Source organism: Panthera pardus, unplaced genomic scaffold (assembly GCF_024362965.1).
Source record: "Panthera pardus isolate Hobbes unplaced genomic scaffold, ASM2436296v1 HiC_scaffold_27, whole genome shotgun sequence".
Lineage (NCBI taxonomy): Eukaryota > Metazoa > Chordata > Mammalia > Carnivora > Felidae > Panthera > Panthera pardus.
Window position 1 is genome coordinate 36010348 of NW_026526843.1, and position 13681 is coordinate 36024028.

A 13681-nucleotide genomic window follows, 5' to 3' on the forward strand; every position below is an offset into this window, starting at 1 on the left:
TCATTTTGGTGAATTACTGGAAGATGGCAGTTCTGGCCAAAAGGGATAAATAAACTTAAAGAAATCCTTCTGCCCCATTTAAGGATTGTTTGGCCAGTAAGCTCCTATGTGAACAATGTCATGTTAGATTCCAAAGTGAACAGGTAACAGTAAGGAGACAGACACTCATTTCTGACGGCCTGTGGGATCTAGGATGAAAGCCAGTCCCAAGACTAATAATCAGATGCAACACTTTTAACCAATTACACTGCCTATTATTTGCTGTAGTCAGTGCCATCCATTCTGCCTTTCCCTTGACTACTTCAAGGAATATCATGCAGACAAAGTGATAATGAGTGTTGAGCAACAGAGTTAAACTTCCCGATTCAGCTGAGTGACTTGAGGGAGACAAATATATATTTTTTGTTCATGTCTTCACTTTAGTGAAAGTGAAAAGCATCGATTTAATTCAGCTGCCAGCAGTTCCACATAACTCTGCTGGACATCAAAGAGAAGTTTAATAAAGATTTGGAGACCTTACAAAAATAAAAACACCACATGGCCATAGCCATGAAAATGATTATGCAAACTAGAGTACCTACATTTTAGCATAGATACTATGTTGTTCTACCCTGAATTTGAAAAAGTCCTCTGTATTGTAAACATTGTGGAGGTAGAAGAGGCATTTGGGTGATCCAGCACTGTCCAAGAGAACTTTCGGTAATGATGAAAGTGTTCTGTATCTGTGCTGTTCAGCGTGGTAGTCATGAGTCACCTGGGACTAGTGTAACTGCAGCACTGAATTTTTTTTATTTCATTTCATTTTAATTCATTTAAATTTACATAACTGCATGTGGCTAGCGGCTACTACACTGGACAGTGGATATCTAAATCTTTCTCCACACTAAGTAGAAATTTCCTCTCCAGTCCCCCTGATCTCTGCACTCTCACTGAAAATCATATCCATTCCCAACAGTTCCAGTTACCTTATAATGATGGTACTCAATCTTGGCCGCATATTACATTCACCCAGGGAGTTGTCCTTAAGTGTCAGTGTTGGGGATGGGGGTACTATGACCCAAGCATGGATATTTTCTAAAAGCTTATCAGCTCATTCTAAGGTACAGCGAGATTTGAGAACCTTTGATCAATATTCTGATGACTCCCAATTCTACATCACCAGATTTCAATGCCGTGCTCCACATGCTGACTGGATCTTTCCTTCCTGATTCCCCTCCACCTCAGCCCCCCCAAAACCCTCAAACACCAGTGTAGCCAAATGGAACATCATTATCTTGCATTGCTTCCACCTAAACCCTTCAAACTATAATTACTGGACTTACTTCTGCCATTTTGCTATTTGTTTCTTTATGTCTTATATAGTTTTATTTATCAATTCCTTCATTTCAGCCTTGTGTTTGATTTACTTCTCATTTCCTATTCTATATATATATATTTTAAGTAAACTCTACCACCCAATGTGGGGCTCGAATTCATGACTCCAAGATCAAAGCCTCATGCTCTACTGACTGAGCCAACGAGGCACCCCAAGAGGGGTCTATTCTATATATGTTTTTAATTATTTCCTTGGTGGTTACCCTGGGGATTAAAATCAACATCTTCAATGTATAGGAAGCTAGTTGCAGTTAATAGTAACTTAGCTTCAGGGTGCCTGGATAGCTCAGTCGGTTAAGTGTCTGACTTCGGCTCAGGTCATGGTCTTGCTGTTCATGAGTTCGAGTCCCACGTCAGGCTCTGTGCTGACTTCTCAGACCCTGGAGCCTACTTCAGATCCTCTCTCTCTCTCTTTGTGTGCCCCTCCCCCACTCATTTCCTCTCTCTCAAAACTAAATAAAAACACTTTAAAAAATAATAACTTAGCTTCAATAGTATAAACACTCTCTTCCTATGCAGCTCCATTCCTCCCCTTCTATGTTGTTTTTGTCACAACTTACATCTTTATTTAGTATGTCAGTTAACACAGATTTCTAATTTTTGTTCTATGCATTTGTCTTTTAAGTCATGTATACAAAAAAGAAGACTTATAAACCAAAAGTAGGATACTGGCTTTTATATTTAGCTATGTACTTCTCTTCACCAGTGTTTCTTTATTTCTTCATATGGTTTTGAATTGTTGTCTAGCCTGAAGGACTCCCTTTAGCATTTCTTATAGGGCAGGTTTACTGGCAATCAACTCCTTCAGCTTTTGTTTTTCTGGGAATGTCTTGATTTCAACTTTATTTTTGAAAGATAGTTTTGCAGGATATAGAATTTAGGTTGAGAAGGTCTTTTTTCTTTCAACATTTTAAACATATTACCCACTGCCTTCTGGCTTCTATGGTTTCTGAAGAGAAATTGGCTATTAATTTTATTGAAGATTGTTTGTCCACGACAAGTCATTTCTCTTGCTACGTTCAAGATTCCTTCTTTGTCTTTGTCTTTTGATAGTTTGATTTTAATGTGTCCCAGTGTGGAATTCCTTGGAGTTTAGCTTTCTTAGAGTTTATTAACCTTCTTGGATATATAGATTCATGTGCATCATCAAATTTTGGATCTTTTTGGCCATTATTTACTCAAATATACTTTCTGCCACTTTTTCTCTCTCTTCTCCTTCTAGAGCTCCCGTTATGCATCTGTTGGTACACTTGGTAGTGTCTCACATACATCCAAGGTGCTCTTCATTTCTTTTTACTTTCTGTCCCACAGACTGGATAATGTTAATTGAGATATTTTCAGTTTCACTGATTCTTCTACTTGCTCAAACCTGCTGTTCAGCATTTGGCAAATACTATTGGGGAGGGTGCTCTAACTCAGAAAATTCCAAGGGGGGAGTGCGTGTAAAAACAGGCAATCTTCTCAGCTGATCCCTTTTTTTCATGCAGCAATTCAGTACCTATGTATTAACCAGTCAAAATATAAGACCACAATTCTTTGAGAACAAAATCCATATTGGCCTGCCTGACACCAGCAAGCCACAACTAGGAATGGGAGCCACTGTCTCCATAGCTTTATCCAAGCTGAGGAGCAGGAGATGGTAGGCAGTTCATTAGAAATGCTACAAAATTCTCTCGCCAAAATTTAGTAGCTTCTTTCTTCATTAAGCACTAATCTTATTGTTTTAAGTTTTTTATTCAATACCAGAGTTCAGAAAAGTTGATTCTGATGGTCTTTGTTATGATGGTTAATTACTGCATTAGTGGAGACATGGGTTTTTAGAGTTCCCTACTTTGCCGTTTTATACAATGTCCTTTTTCCTTAATAAAAAATTTTGTGGAAACATTACACATATATCCCTTTATTTAAACTTTAATTTTTTTGTCCAGCTCCATATAAAACCTGAATGACATACTTTTTGTAATTTATATCTTAATTTAATTAAGAAATTATATTTTTCTTAGTCTGAGTCTTTCTGTTCAGCAACATAATGTGCTTCCCTATTCTCTTTGGTCCTGTTTTATCCCCTTTAATAACTTCTTTTACATAGACCCTGTTCCCTGCTAAATAAACTAATTCCTGGATATCTTAAGATGTCACTATTGTGCCCTGGGTTTCTTCCATTTTAATTTCTGAGTGATGGTGATGATTATGGCTACATTTTTTTAAGCTATTGATATTTGTACATTTTTCTTACATTCTGTCACCTTACCAAATCCCTTGTTAGCTCTAACAGATTTTTGTAAAGTTTCTTGGGTATTTTATTACAAAATTACATTATGTAAATGTAAAGGTAATGATTATGGTTAAATTTTTTAAGGCTATTGATATTTATATATTTTTCTTATATTCTCTCACCTTACCAAAGTACTCTGTTAGTTCTAACAGATTTTTGTAAAGTTTCTTGGGCGCTTTATTATACAATTACATTATGTAAATATAAAGGTAATTTTGTCTCCTCTGTTAAATATTTATCATATTTTCATGTCTTCTTACTACAAAAGTCAGAACCTTAAAATTGAATAATAGTGCTAATAGTGGCAAACCTACCTTGTTCTTTTTTTTTTAATTTATTGTGAAATTGGTTTCCATACAACACCCAGTGCTCATCCCAAAAGGTGCCCTCCTCAATACCCATCACCCACCCTCCCCTCCCTCCCACCCCCATCAGCCCCCAGTTTGTTCTCAGTTTTTAACAGTCTCTTATGCTTTGGCTCTCTCCCACTCTAACCTCCTTTTTTTTCCCTTCCCCTCCCCCATGGGTTTCTGTTAAGTTTCTCAGGATCCACATAAGAGTGAAAACATATGGTATCTGTCTTTCTCTGTATGGCTTATTTCACTTAGCATCACACTCTCCAGTTCCATCCACGTTGCTACAAAGGGCCATATTTCATTCTTTCTCATTGCCACATAGTACTCCATTGTGTACATAAGCCACAATTTCTTTATCCGTTCATCAGTTGATGGACATTTAGGCTCTTTCCATAATTTGGCTATTGTTGAAAGTGCTGCTATAAACATTGGGGTACAAGTGCCCCTATGCATCAGTACTCCTGTATCCCTTGGGTAAATTCCTAGCAGTGCTACTGCTGGGTCATAGGGTAAAACCTACCTTGTTCTTGATTTTAATGACAATGGTTCCATTATTTCACAATTTATTATATTTACTCTTATTGTAAGGTAAATAGTCTCTTTTTTGGATAAGTAGTTTATTTCTGTTCCAATGTTACTTTAGTTTTTTTAAAAAATAGGTGCTGAGTTAAAGCAAATTATTTTTTTCATGTATTGATATAATCATGTTTTCTTTAAGTTATTGACTTATTTACCAAATTGTATTGACAATTTCCTCCTATTGAACCATGCTTGCATTCTTAGGATAAATTCCTTTTGGTCATAAGGTATTATTCTCCAAATCCGCTACTGTGTTATAATTTGCTAATATTTTATTTAGAATTTTCGGTATTATTTTCATGATTAAAATAGTCTATAGTTTTCAACTTAGGTTATCTTGATTAAATTTTGACCTTAACATTATGCTAGCTCTGTATAATTAATTCTTTTTCCATAATCCAAACTATTTTTAATAACAAGATGATCATCTGTATGTTTTTTTTTTTTAACGTTTATTTATTTTTGAGACAGAGAGAGACAGAGCATGAATGGGGGAGGGTCAGAGAGAGGGAGACACAGAATCTGAAAGAGGCTCCAGGCTCTGAGCTGTCAGCACAGAGCCCGACGCGGGGCTCGAACTCATGGACCGTGAGATCATGACCTGAGCCGAAGTTGGCCGCTTAACCGACTGAGCCACCCAGGCGCCCCTCATCTGTATGTTTTTAAAGCTCTATATATGCAGCTGTGAAACCACTTGAGTAGAAAGACTTTTAATTGGTAGATATCTCAAACTATTTTAATTTCTTCTATAATTATTAATCTGTTCAGTTTTTCCATTTATTTATGGTTTAATTTTGGTAATTTTTCAGAAAATGCAGTCACTTAGGATGTCTTCACCTTCTTATAACAGAAAAGCATGCTTAAAAGTGGGTTAATAAAAAGGGAGTTTTTATCTCATACAACTAAAAGACTAGAGATTGAGCAACTCCCAGATTGGTTAATTAAATGGCTCAAAGACCTCATAAAGGAAGCAATTTATGCCATCCTCAGCATGTAGGCTGAATCTTTTAGGTTGACTGTCCTCATAGTTCCAAGGTGGCTACCAAAGTCCTTGGTGTCACAAGCTAATGACAACATTCAGAGGCAAAAAGGGAAATACTTCTCTTTTTACATCTCTTTTGCAGAACAAAGAAACCTTTCTCAGAAGTCCCCTAGGACATCGCATTGGCCAGAGTTGCAACAAATACTCAAACCTAGATCAATCACTTGCCAAAGAAATATTGGAATTACCAATATTGACTTAGTCTTAGACCAGTTAAGACTCTTTCCTTGAGGTGAAGGAGGGGCTTCTTGCCTGAGCACATGGCTGTATGGAGGAGAGGAAGTTAAACATACAAACAAAAGCAGAGCTCTAGTGACAGAACATTACCCCATCTCTATCCTCATCATTATTTCATGTAATAACTCAATACAAATTTATTGAGAGCCTACTATGTGCCAGGCTCTGTGTATAGAGTAGTAAATATTATAGGTAAGGCTCTTGCTATTATGAAGTTTATATTTTGGTTGGGAGAGCTAGTTGTTAAAATAATAAATATAGATATGATCATTTCAAATAGTGATAAGTTCTTGAAGAAAAACAAGTCAGGGTAATGAGATGGAGAGGAACATGTGAGAGGTTCCATTAGAAAAAGTGGTCTAGGAAGGCTTATTGAGGAGATGACATTTGATCTGAAACCTACATGTTAAGAAAGAAATTATGGGATTATGGGGTTGCCTGGGTGACTCAGTCAGTTAAGCATCCAGCTCTTGATTTCAGCTCAGGTCATGATCTCACAGTTCATGGGATGGAGACCCACGTTGGGCTGCATGCTGACAGCATGGAGCCTGCTTGGGATTCCCTCTCTCCCTCTCTCCCTGCCCCTCCCCTGTGCTCTCTCTCCCTTTCCCTCTCTCTCTCAAAATAAATAAGTAAACTTTAAAAAGAAAGAAAGAAAGAAAGAAAGAAAGAAAGAAAGAAGGAAGAAAGAAAGAAAGAAAGAAAGAAAGAAAGAAAGAAAGAAAAAGAAATTGTGAAGATGTAGTGGAAGAGGGTTATAGGCAGTGAACCACATGTGCAAAGGTCCCCAGGTGGCACATGCTTGAGAGGTATGAAGAATAGAAAGTTAACATTCTCTTAAAATACCGTTGTGCTTAATACATCTATATCTGAGCACGTGCTGTGTCTATTGCCTCGGATGACCATCCCAACATTGCTATGTAGTGAACTCCTATCCACTTTACAAGACATGGCTCAAATGTTACTTTCTCTTCAATCACCTCCCCAGGTAGAGTTGAACGCTTCATCCTTTGTGCCCCTACTATATGTTAGAATCCTTATCATACCATAGTACATTTGACTTATTTTCATTTGTTTCTCCCTCTGGATTTGGCGGTTGCTTAAAAACAAGGTCTATATCATTTATATGTATAGAACATTATATATATATACATATATATATATACACATATATATATACACATATATATACGTATATATACACACATATATACATATATATATACACATATATATATACATATATATACACATATATATATACATATATATACACATATATATATACATATATATATACATATATATGTATATATATATACATATGTGTATATATATATATTTGTATTCCCCACTACCAAGTACTCTGGGCCTGACAAATAGTAGGTGCATAACAAGTATTTGTTGAACTGAAACAATGAATATCTACTGTTCCTGGTACTATTATAGGGATTATGGAGCATATAAAAGAGTCTACCTTCACTGAAGTAGTTAAAAATGTAGACTCTGGAGTCAGAAGCTTGGCTCTAATCCCAAACCACCACTTACTAGCTGTGTGAACTAAAACAATCTACTTAACCTCTCTGTGTCTCAGGTTCCCTATCTGTGAGATGGGAGATTATAATAGGAACTGTCTAAAAGTGAGGAATAATGAAATAATGTAAGTGAAGCATTTAGGGCCATAGTATCTGGCATCTGATAAGTGCTTAATGTTAATTTATTATTATGTATAAATTAATAAAATTCTTGAATTGATAAATTTTATACACATGAGAAGCAATACTGCAATACACCACTATGCAGGCTGGTTTAAAAAAAAAATTTTTTTAACGTTTATGTATTTTTGAGACAGAGAGAGACAGAGCATGAACGGGGGAGGGGCAGAGAGAGAGGGAGACACAGAATCCCAAGCAGGCTCCAGGCTCTGAGCCGTCAGCACAGAGCCCGACGCAGGGCTCGAACTCACGGACGGCGAGATCACGACCTGAGCCGAAGTCGGCCGCTTAACCGACGGAGCCACCCAGGCGCCCCTGCAGGCTGGTTTAAAGTGCCTCCTGGAACAAGATGCTATGGTACCTTGACCTCAACTAAGCACTGCTGAATGTATGAATGAAGAAAAAAATAGGTGCACTGTAATCTGTGCCAGCCTGACCATTCTAGAGCACTCCGTGCATTTCTGAGCACGATATTTCAAGAGAAACAAAATATAGTGTAACTAGAAGCAGACCACTAAAATGATCATAACTCCTGAGAAGGGGAGACTCAGTGCAGAGAGAGACACGAGAGCTGAAATTAAACATTTGAAGGGTTTTGCTGCTCTAGACAAAACAACTAGGGCAATGAGATAGGAGTCACAGGCAGAGGATTTCAGGTGAACATAGAAAAGCATTTCCTGAAAGTCCGCATCCACCACACAGGTAAGAAAGTGCTGAGTTTCCCATCAGTGGAAGGGCTCATTAACTGAATAGTCACTTAACAAGGATATCGTCAAGGGAACCTTTTCATTGGGCAGGAGAGTATTCTAGATGACCTTTGAGGTCCCCTGCAGGAGGTTCACGATCTGGTTCACCTTTCTGGGAAAGATTAGAATTACTACATTAAAATTAGGACGTTCTCAAAGTGGTATTCTGAAAGGAGCCAAAATGCTCTCAAAATCAACACTCCACCAAACACGCGGGTGCACACACACACACACACACACACAGTCTTCCTCTCACCAGCCCACTCCTGTGCCTTTGTACGTAAAATTTCCATTTTAGTCACTTTTTGGATTGGGCATTAAAGATTCCTTTTTAAATGTAATTTTTTCCTGGAAGACGTATGGCCTTAAGCCCCTCAGCCATTACCATCATCTTCTACCACAGTGCCTGGTACATATTCACTAAATGTGCTTATTATCCACCATTTATACTTGAGATTGTACAAGTTTATCAGATTAAATCTACCTGTCTTAAAGGGCTCTGAGGAGATGCAGAAATGGATAGATAGGCTTGGATAAGGGTGAGAGGTCACAAGGGTTTCGCTATTCAAGCTCAATCCTCATGGCACAGAGTGAAAACCACACACAGATACCACGTCCCTCTAAAGGCATAATTTTTTTTTAGTTGGGTGGGAAGCCATGCTCTCCTCCTCACAGACAAAGTCCTGAGTTGGGCAGTGATCTGGGCTGGGATTTGTGCCCTGGCCTTCTGCCCAGCCCATTGATTGAGCTCCTTAAATCACATCATTTAAGCCTACAAATGTCACAGATACCATTAGACAATCTCCTCTGGCTAGCAGCACAGAAAAGAGAGAACATGAGAAGCCCCTAGGGGCAGCCTGTTAGACCATTCCTAATGTTCCATACTTGGGGGACTACACTGGGAGTGAGGTTCACTTGCAGAATGGCATAAAGTGCTGGCTGGTTTTGTTTCGTTCAGTTCAGCATATACCTCAAGGCCAGTGCGTAATGATGGGAAAGCCAACCTCATCTCTTGGCTTAGGTTAATGGCAAATGAGTACAACCTGCCAAGTATAAAGGTGATGGGAAGGAACCTTCCCAATAATACATCCTCAAGAGATGCCAGAAACTCTATCATTAGCTATTTGTTCCCAGAATAATGGCAGAGTAGGACTAACAGCAAGCATATGAAGAAAGGATTGGTCCCAGAGCCTGGAGCAAAGCTGAAGCTAAAGCTGTAAGCAAGGGTAAAATGGCACCGGCTGAGGGGTTGGAAGAGAGCAGGGCACTAGGCAAGTCATTAGATGTTTACGTAAGCCTACATATAGTCAGACAATGCAGGGAACCCATTTTACAGCATTGTCAATGTGTAGTATAGAAGTGGGCATGAAAGAGATTTCCAAGGGTGGATACCAGGCCTCTCTTTTCCCCTTCATCACACCTTTCCTGCCCTAGACACATGTCTCTGTACTTCGAAGGCCACAGCAACTTCCCTAATCAAAGAATACACATTAAGGTGTTAATAGCTGTTGGGGCGCCTGGGTGGCTCAGTCGGCTAAGCATCCGACTTCGGCTCAGGTCATGATCTCACGGTTTGTGAGTTTGAGCGCCTTGTCGGGCTCTGTGCTGACAGCTCGGAGCCTGGAGCCTGCTTCGGATCCTGTCTCCTTCTCGCTCTGCCCCTCCCCACTTGTGCTCTGTCTCTCAAAAATAAATAAATGTAAAAATAAGTTTTAAAGGTGTTAATAGCTGTTAGCCACGTGATCTTTTATTCCTTCTGGGAGTAGTTTTAGAGATGCAGTGCCTTAATGCAAAAGAGTGACTCTCTAATAGTCTGGAGGAGAGATTTTTCTCTAAGGGAAATACCGTGAGGCTTCTCATAGCCCACTGGAAATGCAATAGACCAGATCCGTTTCAAATGCAAGAGATGAAAAGTAAATCTAGACTCTGAATTGACTATATATAATCCAATTATCCTTACTTCAAGTCTCAAATTACCATGATTTTACTGCCCCCCCCCCCATTCACTCCTATAACCCACACATCTGGCACACAGTGAAAGTTCAATGAATGGCCCTGCGCGGTGCCTCCATTATTATTACTATTAGCACCGGAAGCAGTAGTAGCAATAGTTCTGCCCTGGCACAGTGCCTGGGGCATATTAAGTATTCAAAGCTATACTAATTATTTTGTTGCACCAGCTCCTGGCATAGTGCCTGGCACATAATAGGGCACCGATTTAGTTAGCTCCCTTCCTTCTCATCTTGCCGTAGGATACGTTTGTCTTCAGTTTACCCCACAGCTTTGCCTTACTCAAGTGGGCACAGATCTTCCTTCGGCAACAGTGCTTAGCACAGCATCACTCGTGACCCCATCTGAAAATACATCTAGCCTTTTCTCCCATGGTTACCTCTTAAGTGGCAAATGGGCAGCGAGCATTTAAGATCATTTTGCAGGTGGGACAACTGAGGTTGTGAGCGCTTGCCTTTTAGCTCACCTCCCATCTTTGTATCTTATCATAGCCTGAAAACTGTGCTCCTATCAATTTATCCCAACTAGGCCATGATCCATCTCACTACTACTATTCTTATGTTCTGTAGGGCCTGGACCACCCTCACATTTTCACATTGCCTTTTTTTTTTATTTTTTAAGATTTTATTTTTAAGCAATCTCTATGCCCAACATGGCACTCAAACTCAACCCCAAGATCAAGAGTCACAGGCTCTACCCACTGAGCCAGGTAGGTGCCCCCACATTTGTACTTTTAATTCATCCTTCAAGAACTCACTAAAGAGCTACATCCTCCATGAAACATTCTCTGAGTTCTCCAGCCTTCACTGAGCCCTTCCTGAAATCCCAAAGTATCAAATCACTACCACATAATTTAACCCTTCATTCCATGACCATGCCAACCTTTCTCAGCTAGATTGTATTTGTTCATTAAACATTCATCTGTTGAGCACCCATCATGTTCTAGACCCCATTGCAAGTGCTGGGAAGACAGGAATCAAGGTACTCAAACCCTAGTGGCATAAAGACAAACATGCTATTAGGTGACATTGGAGAAATGTCATCCAAGTACCAGTGGAGAACTCAGAGGGAGATTGGCTAACCTTCTGAAGGTGTTGGGGGTGGGGTGGGGGGACTTCACAGAGGAGGAGAACTATGAGCAAGGTGCTGAAGCCGAGAAGGAATTTGTTAAGTGGAGAGAGTAGGATGAAGCTATGTGCAAAGACATGGTCATTAAAGGGCCACTCAGAGAGCATGGCTCAGTATGGCTAGAACTTAGGTTGGGATGGAGAAAGATGAGAGAATATCATGGAAGGTTTACTCATTCATTCATCAAATATATATCAAGTATCCAGGGGTGTGCCAGGAACTTGGCTAGGTGCAGGTGCTATAAAAACAGGACAGATGCAGTCCCTGAACTTGAGATTTAAAGCAAATTGGACAGAAGAGATGATTATCCAGTAAGACAAAGAAATATGTCACTACAGGGGCACCTGGGTGGCATCCGACTTTGGCTCGGGTCATGATTTCATGGTTTGTGGGTTCAAGTTCCGCATCGGGCTCTGTGCTGACAGCTCGGAGCCTGGAGACTGCTTCCAATTCTGTGTCTCATTCTCTCTCTGCCCCTCACCCACTTGTGCTCTCTCAAAAATAAACAAATGTAAAAATAATTCAAAAAAGAAATATATCATTACAAATTGTGATAAGCATTAAGAAGGAAAAGAATACAAAGGAGAGAAGACCATGAAGGCACCACTTTAGAAAGAGTGGCGAGTGAGGGCTGCTCTGAGGAGGTGACATTTGGTTGAGACCTGAAAGATTAAAAGAGCTGGAGAAGAGTGTTCCAGGAGGTAATCAAAGGTCTTGAGGTGGCCAAAAGCTTGGCATGTGGGGGGACTCAAAGGCAGCTCCACAAGGCTAAAGAATAGTGGATGAGGGTGAGAAGTTGGAGAGGCAAACACATGAACCAAAACCAAGTAGACCTCAGAAAGGAATGTTGAGTTCATCACAACTAATCAAGGAAGAGCGAAATGGAACCAGATTTGTGTTTTACGGGGTAACTTGGCGATGGTGCGGGAGACTCCGTGGAGGGGGAAAGAATGGAGTCAGGATGATCAATTGTAAGGTTGTGGAATGGTTTAGGCGAGAGACGAAGGCACGCACCTATTCTTTCATACCCTCCCCAAGTGACTAGCACAGCACTAGGCCTACTGATGGCTTCCGGCGTGTTCATATAATGTAAATAAATACACAGATATATATAAATAAATAAATACAGATAAATAAAATAAATATAAATAAATATAAACTGAATCCAGTTGTTGAGTCTCTCTTCAGGAGATCACACTGTCTCTTCTTCCTCCCCTCTTTTTGTTTATAATGGAGATGGGGAGGCGGGGAGGCAGTCTACAATTAGGATTATTAAAGTCATTAGCTGTTTAGTGACAAATGCTTACTCTAAGTGCCACTTTCCTCAGCCACTGCTGAGTTACTTGAAAGTAGCACAGAATATGAGTGCGTATCAAGACAGCCAAACAGAGATGTGGATGCAGAGAGAAATTTGTCCTTTGGGCCTGTTCAGGGTATGAGGTGACACTCACCTTCAAATACTAACTTCCCAGAAGACCACAGGCACATGAATTGCAAATGCCACTTGGTATAATATATGCTTCTCCCTTTGCCAAAGCAGGGATGTAATTACCTGGAAGACTGAGGCATATGTCATGTCTTCATCTTCTCTTCCACCCAGCAGATGACACAAGTGGCCCTTTATCACATTTTCATTTCCTTTTGCTGGCAAAATACTTCGGTAATGAGACACTTCAGTGGGTCCAGCCAAACTCAGCCTCCAGAGGGTCCTGGAGGTCCCCGGGGTGGGAGGGAAAGGGGAGCCAATCACCTTATGGATCTGAGCCTCATCTTCTCCCCTGGGGAGAATAAGCATTCCTATCTCACAAGGCTAATAGGAGGAGGTCAGTGAGGAATGTGCATGAATTTGATCTGAAACAGTATAGAGGCAAGAACTCTATACTGCCGTTCATTCTATGCAACTGAAGGCCAAGACTGTCTTTTTTTCTTGGTTTCCCGGAGACAGTTAAACACATTGTAGGAATTCAGTAATAGGTTTTACTTTAAAATCACTTCCATTGAAATCGGGCTTTAGATGTGGTGCATGTAAAACAGACCATTCACTTCTCAGAACCAAATCGAACAGATTATTGGATCCATAAGCTCCTTGGTTTCGAGCGGTAGAGGAAAAATCATGAATCGGCCGAGGGGGTATGTGACTTTGGCCTATCAGAGCCAATACCCATTCCCCACTGAGAAGCAGCAAAAAGCAGGGCTTCAGGTAGCATGAAAACTGGATT

The 13681-nt window shown here is 40.0% G+C and overlaps 1 protein-coding gene across 2 annotated transcripts in view; it reads left to right on the forward strand.

The window, feature by feature from the left end:
* The window catches only part of TRPC5 (transient receptor potential cation channel subfamily C member 5), a 266576-nt gene that overhangs the window by 118393 nt on the left and 134502 nt on the right, over positions 1-13681 (forward strand). The gene's annotated exons all lie outside the window — the stretch shown is intronic.